Source organism: Paramormyrops kingsleyae, chromosome 12 (assembly GCF_048594095.1).
Source record: "Paramormyrops kingsleyae isolate MSU_618 chromosome 12, PKINGS_0.4, whole genome shotgun sequence".
Taxonomy (NCBI): domain Eukaryota; kingdom Metazoa; phylum Chordata; class Actinopteri; order Osteoglossiformes; family Mormyridae; genus Paramormyrops; species Paramormyrops kingsleyae.
The window spans coordinates 23,428,868-23,441,974 of record NC_132808.1 but is presented as its reverse complement, the minus strand read 5'-3'; the positions used below and the strand labels follow the sequence as shown (position 1 = coordinate 23,441,974).

The 13,107-nt window shown below is 44.4% G+C and overlaps 1 protein-coding gene and 1 long non-coding RNA gene across 10 annotated transcripts in view; one reads left to right on the top strand and one right to left on the bottom strand.

Moving 5' to 3' along the window:
* The window catches only part of LOC111849395 (uncharacterized), a 76,756-nt gene that overhangs the window by 16,753 nt on the left and 46,896 nt on the right, over positions 1 to 13,107 (bottom strand). Inside the window, exons 5-6 of the long non-coding RNA XR_002839508.2 lie at positions 12,208 to 12,298; positions 11,583 to 11,752 (exon numbers count right to left, since the gene is read on the bottom strand). This is a non-coding gene — a long non-coding RNA (uncharacterized lncRNA). The remainder of the gene's footprint in view (positions 1 to 11,582; positions 11,753 to 12,207; positions 12,299 to 13,107) is intronic.
* lingo2 (leucine rich repeat and Ig domain containing 2) overlaps positions 1 to 13,107 on the top strand; it is a 285,847-nt gene that overhangs the window by 248,573 nt on the left and 24,167 nt on the right. The window contains exon 1 of one of the 9 annotated variants that reach the window (XM_023822232.2): positions 12,586 to 12,766. The exons of the other annotated variants lie outside the window; for them this stretch is intronic. The gene's annotated coding sequence lies outside the window, so the exon portion shown is untranslated. Of the gene's footprint in view, positions 1 to 12,585; positions 12,767 to 13,107 lie in introns of those variants that run through there. 9 annotated transcript variants of the gene reach the window in all.

Below are 13,107 nucleotides of genomic sequence, written 5' to 3'. Positions count from 1 at the left end.
AAAGGGCCAGTATATACACAGATTTTCTGGATAACCTTTAGGTCAACTGTTCAACCCCAGGTGTGAGGACTCTTCAGCCAATCAGTCCTCTATTTAGTAATCTAATTATTGAGTTGCAGTGAAAACTCGCACACCCTATGGACCTTTCTGCTTGAGATTGCCCGACCTCTGGTCTAAAACATTCTCCAGGGTTCAATCTTTTGTTGTCACATGTACATCATACAATGGAATTTTCTGGTGTGCCTACTGCAGACCATAGTGTCAAATAAACACAAGACAAATACATACACAACAGTACTTAACAATAAAAAACAGAAAATAACACCACTGTAGGCAAAAAGATGCTTTGGATGTAGATGATTTGGGGGATAAAATATCAGAAAATTAATTGTAACAACATTTAGTGTGCAATGAGTATTTGTTAGTGAGCCTAATTGCCTGTAGGTAAAATCTGTCCCTTGACCTTGTGGTCCAAGCACTTAAGGTTTAATACCAATTGTAGGTGAAATTTGTCCCTCAATCTCATGGTTTGAGGGTGTTTCGATACCGTCTGTAAGTGAAATCTGTCTCTCAATCTCATGGTTAGATTGCTTATAGCTGGATAGCAATCTGCCCCTCAATCTTCTGGTCCAAGTGCTTATGGTTTGACACCGTCTGTAGGCAAAATCTGTCCCTCGATCTTGTGGTCTGATCACTTATGGATTGATACCATCTGTAGATTAAATCTGTCCCTCGATCTCGTGGTCCGATCACTTATGGTTTGATACAGTCTGTAGATTAAGTCTGTCCCTCGATCTCGTGGTCCGATCACTTATGGTTTGATACCAGCTATAAATTAAATCTGACCCTCCATCTTGTGATCTGATCACTTATGGTTTGATACCACCTGTAGGTAAAATCTGCCCCTCGATCTCGTGATCTGAGCACTTCCGGTTCTCTACCATCTATAGGTCAAATCTGTCCCTTGATCTTCTGGTCTGACCATTTATAGTTCTATATTCTATGTCTGTCTGTCCCTCGATCTTGTGGTCCGAGAACTTATGGTTTAATACCATCTGTAGGTAAAACCTGTCCTTTGATCTTGTAGTCTGAGCAGTTACGGTTCCGTGCCTATGATCACACTATGTGCAGTCATTCCTTGATCTTTCCCCTCTTGTCCTTTTCTCGGAACTCATTTGTAATTCTGCTTGTTTGTTACGGCTCAGATAAATAGCTTAGATACGTGCCAACTTGCACGAGCGTTCTTCTGAATCCCACTCATTCATCAGCCCCAGATAAGATTATCTTGGCCCTGTCTTCCTAGAATGCCGGATTTGGGAGCTTGTTAATTGGCGAGGGGTGTCAGAAGTACTGCTGGACAGATGCAGCCCGGCTGTGTTTGAAATCATGTGTCTCTGGCTGCTTGCTCGATTCAAGTCTGCAATCTATCTCATTGTGACTGATCTGCTGATCTTCTGTTTTGTCATACACCCTCTTCCTCCACCCCACAATTGAATCTCTTTGGTACAAATATAGGCTTCCTTTCCTTGTTTTACTACAGTACATCTTTACTGTCCTCTCTGTCTCTCTCTGTCACTCACTCTTCTATTTCTGTTTGTTATTGGCATGTCCTGTGGTGTTTATCTCAACAGTCTTAGGGGTGTTTGAGCAGTTCAGGATAACAAATGGTAGGCCTTACCTTGAATACAATGCACTGTATGAGGCCTATTATATGAAGAGAACAAACTAATGTGTCTTCAGTCAGGCAGTAAAAAACAAAGCAGTTAATTACAATATTTTAAATGTATTACTCAAGCAATATGAATAAATTAGTTTTAAACAGCAAAGAAGAGCTGATATGAAGTTAATATTTTAAACGGTAGCTGCCTTGTGTTTTTTAGAAGTGGGTTTCTATGGGGATTAAGTTATTTTTATATCACGCTTTATTTTGCTGGATTGTTTAAGATGTTCAACTCTGGACCTTCTCTCTATGGTCAGGTAAGATGGTGGTCTTTACATCACCCTGTTATCATGATGCCTTGTCACCGTGGTCAGGTTTATTCCCAATTAGCATGCTAATGAGCTTGCTTGCTAATCATTAGATAGGTAAGCCATATGTGGCTCAGGAAGTGATGTCACAGCTTGTGTTGTTCTGTGATTGGTCTGAATCTAATGGCTGAAGTTTCTCTCGTGCTGGATGGAGGATGCTTGGTGTTAGCAGGAGCTCCAGCTGGGTGAGTGAGTTTAGTTAAGCTGCTGGTTTTGTTGAGCCTAACGTTACGGAGAGGGGCCATCACCTTATAATTCAGAAGCCATTGTCTCCTAATGTGCTGCTGACTTCTAATCGTTTCTGACTAGGGATGGAGGTTTGGCAGCCATTTTGGGGCAGAGGTGGGCCGGTTCCTGTAGATTAGTTTCCTGCTTGGAGGGTACATGCAACCTACCCGCAGGTGACAAGTACTGCTATTTTCTTTCTGCCAGCTTTTAGCATTTTATTATTTTCTTTCTGCTGACCCCAAGCTGTCCTCTCGTCCTACCCCAAACGATGATTGAGGAGATTTGAAATTGACTGCCAGGGCTCATTCTCTCCCTTTTCACTCTCTTGAGAGAGTGACGAGAGGCTTTCAGATGGCTGCTCCCCCCCCCCCCCCCCCCCCCCGGGGGGTCATGCAAGGGATCTGGTGGGGGTGGGGGACTGTCAAGCACTCTTGGGGGTAAAAAATCAAGCGTGAAAGAAAGTGTAAAGAAAGCACAGTCAAAGAAAGAAGAAAAAATCATGGCACCCCCAACCCTTTTGTAAACACATTTGCTGGGGCTGGGGCTGTCGTGAGCTCTGCAGCGAGATGAACACCGTGGACGGGGAGGGCAGTTGATGTGAGCTCACCCAGGGGCCGCTATCGACCCCACACCCAGAAAATCAATGTCCCCTGCCTACATTCCCACCTTCTGGTACCTCTCCAAGTGCCTTGGCTTCCCAACCATTCTGCTTCCAGCCCTTTAAACCTCTTCAAATTTTGTTTGCTTACGCATTTTCGTCACGCACGTTTCGGCCCACTTGCATTTTTTGGGAGGGGTGTGGTCATTATAGTTGGGCCACAGGAGCACCGCCCCCAAATGAAAACTGATTGGCCCCTGGAATGCCCTCTCTCCTGTCAATCACCAATTCAAAACATATCATTGGCTACTGATAAGGTAGGCCCGTAAAAACAATCCTAGAATCACCCCATCTGGTTCAACCCTCTGCCCATACGTTTGCGTGCCGGGATCCATCATGAAGGAAACTGTAAAATCAAACATGGCCCTCTGCCCTAAGCTGACCTAGCTGCAAGGGAGGCACCGTTCGCTTTTCACCAGTCTGAGGGCTGCATCTAGTGGGGTGAAGCTGGGAATGAATCATGATAACTGAGTATAGACCACATCTATGTACGTCTCTGAAAACCCAGATGACTGGCACGTCTTCCAGGTCCTTTTTCAAATTTGACACATGCAAGTTCGTGAATGTATAAGGTATTTACATTTACATTAATCTTTATTTATTTATCCTGTCCAAAATTATGTTCAAGCAAGGCAAATAGCACATTAAAATCATAAACAGCCAGAATATATCAGCATGAAATGAACGATGAATGATCCCAGATCCAGAATAACATTTATGAATGATATATAGAAATAAAATAATATACGATTATACAGACACTAAACAAATAATAAGGAGTGACTCACTGAAATGCTGTGAATGTTTGCTGAAATTGAAAACATGATAAAATTGCAAACAAAGTAATGCACTTTCACTTTTCAGAGCAGAACAGCTGAAGCTGTAACCAAAGTATTTACTTTCCAGGGCTGTGCATCACAGTAACGTAGGTTTTTCCTGAAGTTACTCTCCATTTGGGGACAATGAGGGCAGTTGCGATTCTAGGATTCGAGGCATAAGAGGGGCCATAATTCATACAGGGGGTCAATCTCATCATTAGCTAATAATATGTTTTGACTCAGTGAGTGACAGTGGAGGCAGCATTCCGGGGATCAATCAGCTTTCAGCTGGAGCCGGTGGCCCTGTGGCCCTGCCCTTAAGTGGAGTGTGTCTGGGTGTGTCTGAGTGTATAGAAGTGACTGTGTCTTAACTGTAGGGTCTGATTGGGCCCTGTTGGCCTATCACTCGGCAATCTGAGCCTCTGCCGTTGACGTCCCGGAGGGTTAATTAGATGTTGGAGCCAGTGCTCCAGTTAAACCTGTCAACGTTTCACTGATCACAGGTTGTCACTCACCCTGAATGATTTGGCTCCAGTCAAAGCTGCCTAACGTCCAACATCTTTATTAGCATCCCCCCCCCCCCCCCCCCCCGGTCCACTAAGTGTCGTCCGCAGCCCAGGATAGGGGGCATGGCTCTCCGAGTCCCCGAGACACCCGCCCCTCACCCTGAGAAACACTCAGCAGAGGATGAAATGAAGATGTTGTGGAGCTCAGCTTCAGAGCCTCCTGCTCTAATTATCCTGAAACTAAGCAGCAGGAGCCATTTTCTTTTAATTACCAATTCGGTACAAGACTGTCGGACTCACGATGCGTCGCAGACAAGGCAGCCTCAGTCACTGACAATGTGTGTTTTTAGCCCAGATGTGAATCCAGTTTTGGGTTTTTTATTTTTCCCAGAATCCCCTGGAGGATTTAAAAACTAAGTAATTAGGCAAACACTCAAATATTTCAGTTTCTGGAAAATTCATCTGGTTCCCCTCTTATCCCTCGTTTTGGATTGTGCATCTTGTGGCGCACGTTCGCGCTCCAGGGCCACAAGCAGAAGGCCGTTTTTCTTATTATCTGTAAGAAAATAAACAAGTACTTTCTTCTTATTACGTCATATTGCCATAAAGCATTTTGAAGATATAATAGACGGATATTAAAATAATGAATATAAAATGCATATACAAATATGCCAAATAGCAGTGTTGATAAAACCGAACACTGGATCCTTGTTATAGTTGCTCTAATTCTGTCATGAGCAGGCCTGAATTACAGGTCCTCATAAGGCCGGCTGTGATTCTGACAGAGGCAGGCCTGCCTTATGGGTCCTTATAAGGTCGGCAGTGATTCTGACAGAGCCAGGCCTGCGTTACGGGTCTTTATATGGTCGGCTGTGATTCTGACAGAGCCAGGCCTGCGTTACGGGTCTTTATATGGTCGGCTGTGATTCTGACAGAGCCAGGCCTGCGTTACGGGTCTTTATATGGTCGGCTGTGATTCTGACAGAGCCAGGCCTGCGTTACGGGTCTTTATATGGTCGGCTGTGATTCTGACAAAGGCAGGCCTGCCTTACGGGTCCTTATAAGGTCGGCAGTGATTCTGACAAAGGCAGGCCTGCCTTACGGGTCCTTATAAGGTCGGCAGTGATTCTGACAAAGGCAGGCCTGCCTTACGGGTCCTTATAAGGACGGCTGTGATTCTGAAGCAGCAGTAGCAGCCTTGTGGCAGTGCCTGTCTTTTCACATTAGCTTCAGGCTTCTGTTTTAGCTTGTGGAGTGTCACCTTCCAGCTGCCATCTCTCACGGGCCACATGCTCATTCCCTCTGCCTCCTGCTTATGCAAGAGTCCATCTCTTTTTCCGTCAGTATTTGTCTAATCGGGGCTGTGGTGAGCACGAGGCATGCCACTACGCAAACATGCCTGAGCGACAAGCTCACAGGGTCACATGGTCAGAGATTTGCTCACACGGTGAACATAATTATTTCAGAATTATGGAAGATCCAGGTAAACCAGACTCTAGGCTTGTCGGAAGCATCTGTAAACACAAACAGGTAATATTTTATTTGCCTTATCGGCTTGCGGTCCTCTGTGCGCCTTCTGCTATGTTTATCAAAATGTGTGAAAAACACACACAATAACAATTTAGCAAAGCGGCCTAACTGTATAAAAAGAGCCTAATTCAGCAGGCTAGCTTAATATAACATTTCTGTTTCCCCCATTTGCTATATTTTAAAATATTATTAATGCAGTAAAATCCAGCTCAGCACTGGAAAATATCCTTTTAACACGGGAGTGCATCCAGTTTGCTGTGCTTGCTATCATAAATAGGCTTGCTGATTATGAAATCCAACTGACCACTCAAAAATCATTCAGTCATTTAGATGTAATGACAGGGATATCCCACAGGGTAATATGCTAGATTTTTTTTACGGACAGAGGAATGAAAATTTGAAGTGATTTGTCCAGTAAAAAAAATAAAAATACACATCATGGCTATGCTAAGTGGCACCATACTTTGAGGTATATCGCTTTTAATGTGTCTGAAGAGATGGCTCTTGAAATCGCTGACTTTTGGCTCTCCGGGACGCCGTCAGTGGTGGGGAGCTTTGGACCCCCCCAGTCCCCCTTAGGGTCGCCCTGAGGAGAGAGCGCCTATTGCCACCCAGGAGGGAATTTGTGGACCTGAGGATTTGGATACCATAGAACAGGGGTGCCCAACTCCAGTCCTGGGGGGCCGGAGCCCTCCACAGTCTTGGGTTTCCCCTCATTTAACACACCTGATTCAAATCCTTGTGCTAATTACCACACAGCTCTTGAGCTGAATCACTTATGGTGGAACAGGGAAAGAACTAAGCTACACAGGGCTCCGCCCCCCCAGGACTGGAGTTGGGCACCCCTGCCATAGAAGGTAAAGGTTATGGCTAAGCAGTTTGGACAGGGACTTGCTATTGCATTCAAGACCAGTCCACCCCCTTTCGGGGCCCTAAGCAAAATTTGATTAACCTATTTCTTATTTGTTATCTTTGCAGTCTGTCAGGCTGATCAGATGGGGGCGGCCCTTTTGGCCATTGGGCTGTAAGCCTCTGCTTAGTTCGCTTATGCCTCAGGCCCTGATTACATCCGTGGGCAATGTGCTCAACATAATTCGCCTCTATAAGAGTAACCAAGTGTGTGAAATGGTAAAATCTCCAAACGTAAGATTTGCCGACCACAGGCCAGGTATTTTATGCAGGTGCTCCATTCGGCAACTTTAAATACGGATCTGCGCAGCGGCTGATTGAGAAATCAGGTGATTACCATGCAGCTGTGATCGATGCCGCAGGAAATGCGCTCTGAAGCTGCAGTCGGGTAACCTCAGAACATACAGACACCTTCCCCACTGCCTTTCAGATCACAGCCCTCAACATCGGCTTAGCCCCTCGGAGGTCCTTTAGACCCAAATTAATCTTCTCAAATGAAGTGTTTTTGTCAAAGAGGTGAATCTGTAGCATGAACCTCATTTAGGAGAAACGTATGCAAGGTATGCAACATACCCTGAGGTGTCTGGAAGTTATTTCGTAAGGCAATCACGTGATTTTGTGATTTATGCATAGAATGACAGGTACAGTAGAGTAATTTATACAGCTTTCTGTGTGTACATTAGTTATGGCCTGCTTTCCATTTCCAGTCCTTATAAATAATGATCAAACATTTTGCCTTTGTGTTTCTGTTCATGTCTGACGGCCATTTTATTCCTTTCATGTGTCAGTATCTTTTGAGATTTTTACTCCACTGCATGCATCTGCACCATAGTACTTTATCGCCAGATTGTTTAACGTCTGACATACATGATTGTGTAATAATGGATCTCTTCGAGCTTGTGTTCCTTCCTCCTATCTTTTCACTTGGTGCTTGTCATTCTCGTGTGACCCAAACACCTCCAAATGAAAAAGTTTTGCCATAAATGTGCTCAAAAGCACCGGTAAATTCTCATACTTGTATTTTCTCATCTTTCTGCCTTAAATTTTCACAAATAAGGTTCAGGTACCCAAAGAGGATGCTTTTCCCACCAGCATTAAACTTCACCAGACTCACACATGTGACTTCTGATGAAACAGATTATGCAAGGCAGGTTAATACCTCTGCCTGATGCAGTCTGGGACCCCCGGACCTCCGCCTTAAATGCCCGCCGATGTTGTCGAGAACGCTTCGCTTCAAGCCCTCTGGCTAAATATAAATATTTTTAATGCATCTTTTATGTATGATTATGCAGTTTTAATGAGAGAACTCTCCACAAACAGCAAAGCTTCATATCACCAGCCCATGAAATTTGACGGTATCTTCTATACATTAAAAATTTAATGAGTGCTCGATTTCGAGTGTTTGTTGGAAGGGTTTTATTTTTTTCTTTAATCCCCCCCCCCCCCCCCCACCACAGTGAAAATCTTGCTCAATCAGTGTGTTTCTGTAGCATCAGCAGATATTCGTTGCCTTGGATGCTTTGCATTTTTTATTTATTTATTTTTAATTACTTTCACAATTTTTCTTTAAAGGGGATATTTTGGGATCGGATGCTGTGAAAAATATTCAGATGCTTCTGAAAGATTAATAAGCGAATGCGTGGAGAACATCGAGTTCTGTTCAATATTTGTATAATTCCCTCCCTGATCTCTTTACATATACGCATTTATCACCGTATAATCCAGCAGAGTCTTACCACAACCTGTCACCACGGCTGCGCTTTAACGAGTTTCTGCTCTCTCACTTACCACCACACCAAGCTTCCACTGTCCTCAGTTCTCCCCACCTCTCTGGAGTCGTTACCATAACTTGAATTTCAGAAACTCTCGATGTTTACAGCCCAGAGCAGGAAAGCTATTTAGGGGAGGACTTAGAATTTCTGGGGCGGCGTTTACATCACCACACCACAAGCAATCGTTGCATGATTTGGGGCCTGCCTCTGTTCTTGTGAAGGTGCCGTTTGTCATGAGGCTAGGGGACACCCTAACCGGGATGCTGATCTATCGCAGGACACACACACACACACACACGCACACGGTCATTCACTACAGGCAACTTAGCACCAATTAGCCTAACTGCATGTCTTTGGACTCTGGGAGGAAACTTGCGAATCCAGCGGAAGCCCACGTGGTTCGCGATGAACGTGCAAAACTCCACGCACACAGAGCGGAGGCACCACTGCTACCTATCGTGGTGCTCAGTAAAGGCTACCCTTCCCATAATGCATCTGTCTTCCAACTGCTTATCCTTGACAGGGATACAGGGAGGCCCCAGGCAGCATGGTGCCCAAGGGCGGGGCATGTACACAAACACTCATGCACAGTCATGCACTATGAGCAGATTTAGAGACACCTCACTGCGTGGCTTTGGACTGCAGGAGGAACCCATACTGCCTGGAAAAAGCCCATGGGATTTAGGTTTAGATGACAGGGGCATGTCCCTATCAACATTGTGGGCATACCATGTGTGTTTAGGGGGAGTTCGGGGCTGAAATAGACCCTACCACTTTGAAAGCAAACCTGCACCCTTACCCCAAACCTTACAGATCTGAATCTCCTCTCTTATAATCCAGATCTGAAACAGCACTGTCCTTATCCAATGTTACACAAGGAAATGTTCTTTTTCTGCATACAGTAGCACAAAAATGTGTATATTGGGCCAATGTACTGCATTTTACCGTGTTTTAGATGGTCCAGTCTGTCCATTGATCAATTCCATTAACCACCTGTCCAGGCGTGATGCAGTCTAACCCAGGAAGCCTACAGAGGCGAACACTGGGCCAAGTCCTACTCCATCAGAGGGAGCTTCCATACAGGTGTGAAGGCAATGCACGGACACGGTCGCAAACCAAGAGGTTATCTGAGGTCACTCATTCCGCGCCCTCCCAGCACAGGGTGGCAGAGATCATATAATAGCACATCGTGATGAATGGGTAGCTTCTTCCACACCTGCTGAGCAGACAGGGCTAAGAGACAGAGTCCGTGCCTGAGCTCCTGCAGGTCCCCTCAACCCACCTACTGCAGCCCAGAGAGAGAGAGAGTCATGTCCTTCATCTCTCCGCTGTCCTTTTCCCATCTGCTTAAAAGCCCATCCTACACAGCTCATTACATTCTCCCTGGCAACAGCTGCACTTTAACCCCGCCCCCAACCTGAGGCACCAGGAAGTCAACAGTCCCCCCCGCTGTTACTGTATCAAGCACATGGGGGCGCGTGTTGAGTTTCTATGCTATTTTTTTTCAGCTTTTTTATCTGTTTCCTTTAAGAATGTGAATAAGGTAGCCAGGCTTTGTGGTTTGTTTGGGTCCGCTCTACAAAATAACTGAATCTAAAACAGACCAATAATCTCATATGTGCCAATAACCCGAGCAAAGTCTGTGAAATATTTATGGAAATGCTGCAGAAGAAGACTTCTTTTCCTTTACTCTACATTCATATAAGGGGGAAATTGTGCAATAGAAAATGGCAGTTGTCCGAAATTGGTAACTGCACACAAAATAACATTGTAAATTTCACTGTTATTCATGTCACATTCATTTAGAATCTCATGTTACTTTATAAATGGCTAACAATAGGGGGCCATAAGATCATTAGTATTTGTGCAGTATGTTTTATTTTACTATTATTTTTGTTTATTTGTTTATTTCTTTTTGAGACATTCTGACACTTTTGGATGTGGGGATTAGGTTTATTACTATATTTAAAGACTTCTAAGTATATTTTATAAGCAAAAAAACAATCGTGATTTTCAATGCGACAGGTAAAAATAGTTAAATTGATATTTGGGATTTTGTCAGACTCTGTTACTCCTGCGACTGTTTGAGGTCCCCAAGGCTTAAAGGACCTTTCATCACTGTTTACTGCTCCAGCTCAAACCAGCGCATATAGTAATTTAATCATTTTAAATCCAGCGTAAATGAATTCCCCAGCCCTGGGAGTCTGGTGTAATGCCAAACACATACAATGTATTCATTTCACAAAGCTGCCAGTTCTGTGATAAGCAGAGCTACAGAGGGTTGGACAGCTCAGGGCCACAAGAGTGCAAACCTGTGGGTTTTACAGAGTATTTTAATAGACAACTAATAGATGCTGACTGCAATGGGGGTGGGGGGGGGGGGGTCAAACTCACTACCCAAGTAATTTATGGAATAAGGCAATTAAGAGTTGGGGTTGGTGAAACACCTAGAAGATTCTGGAGTTTCAGGGCTGAGTAACTTTGTCATACAATGTCTTCTGGACCATAGAATATTATTTATGGGATTAGTGTTTGTGTGAAGATCATTGATCACTCAGCTGAGACCAGTTAGAGTGTCAGTGAGACATTTCAGTGTAAGACTCTTTATCATAAGTGTATGTGTTCAGTAACCAAACAAATGCCCAAATGGGCACTTTTGAAAAGACAAATGTATCATTCATAATAACGATTCTTGTTCTGTGGCCTCTTGAGCATTTAAGGAAATGCAAAAATGTCGACAAACAGTACCACACCCTAATCATAACCCTTCCTTCGTCACCTATAGTTGGTACGTTACATTTTGATTACAATGAAATATCACAACCAGTATATCACGTTATGTGTACACGGGTATGTTATTTTTGTGTAGGTGTTACTCTTGTAACCACATTCAATAGTAAAGCATCGTAAATACTGTAGTTTTGTTTGTGTTCGTTTATATTATTCGGCTTGTCCGTCTCATTCGTGACTAATATGTTTTTATAATTATGTTTTATATATTTCCCTGTATGTGTCAGGATTCCTTGCTGTAAGCTTGTACCGATTGCCATTGTTACCATTAAGGTCTCTCTTGATCCGTTACATTCTGTCTGAGACCTCATAAGCAGCCCTGGTGCTTTTCACTCATACACACCTGAGCTTCGGGGATGATTCTTCTCCGAATTCTGCCGGAGGGCGGGGGGATGCGACCAGCGGGATTGGCCGGTGTCGGGAATCGGAACTTTCCACGAGTCCTCGGGCCAAAACAGGCGCCCCCTTGATGGCTTGTGGTCAAGATGGACGGAACAGGTTACCTGGCCCCCTCTGGAAAAAGACGTCAATGGGATGGGGTGGGCTTCCTGGTTTAAGCACAGTGTCAGCCCCTCCCGCGCCCCCTCCAATAGCCGGCCCCATCTGTCACAGGACGAAAATGTCCCACGTCCAGCTGAGAGGACGCTTTCAGACCTATGTGCAGGAAACAGACATGCCCCATCTATTTGTCTGGGGATAATGTTGCTTTATGGACCAGACATTATTTCGTTATGTAGTTTGTGTCATTTCCTTCCGTCACCCCTGTCTGGTTGCCATTATGTCACTTCTCTTCCCACACCAATTTTACTTGTGCCCAGTCATCTTACATTCGTCACACCTTTTCTGCCTGACTGAGTACATCTGAGATGCATTTACGTGATTGGTGCTCTATACCTTTTAGTTTAATTCCTCTGTCATGGAATCCCACGTCTGTGTTAGAGAGATATTAGAGCTTTTACAGTATATACCTGCTGAGATATTTACTTCCTTGCGCTGCTCTTCTGAAATACAGGAAATTGATACGCAAAAACTAACTGCTGGTATGGTCTCCAAAAGTACCTGCAGGAATGACAGAGAGAGAGAGACAGAGAAAGAGACACCTCTTTATAATGGAGTTCATGCTACCAGGTTTTGTCGCCTTTTTCCTTTGTGGCAAGATGTCTGACGAGAAAAGCCGTAAGATTTTTAGTTGACATTTAGGTCAGAGAAGCAGACAGGGGATGTATTTGCCTCTTAACAGCACATTGTCAGGATCGGATCCAAGGGCGTCACTGAAATGCATTTTATCACATAAGGTCAAGAGAGAAACAGATGTAACATATCCCAGACTGAACTGGACATATCTCCCGTACTGCTGGATTTTCTGCCCTCTGGTCCCCGAGTCCATTGGACAGGACAAAGCAGAAAACCAGTAACTTTACTGAGTTGGAGCCATTTACTGAACAGAAGGTTCTGGAAGGATGTGTGCAGGAAGAGGACTCAAGTGCGGACGGTTGGTGCAACCGGAGGGGAACCTGAACCAAAACAGTAAGAGAGAGGTTCTACAGATTCTTCTATGAAGCTACAACGATGAGCAGGAGACATATGGGTTGGGACCACAAGATCCCATGATCTGGGAGCCATGAGACAAAGCTCACCGTTCATTACACAGAGCCCACGACTTACGGCTTTAATTAAGTCTCAGGCGACATGGGTGCGACACGTGGTGTCATGTTCAGAAAGTCTTTGATCCGATTACACGCCATCACTCTCAGCTGATGGGAGCAGAGTAAATTAACACAGAAGTCTTTCAATTTAAGCATTCGTTTTCAACGTGTTTTGCGAACAATGTGGTTAACCATGTCCTTAGCCAGCTTTGTGTGGTTTCT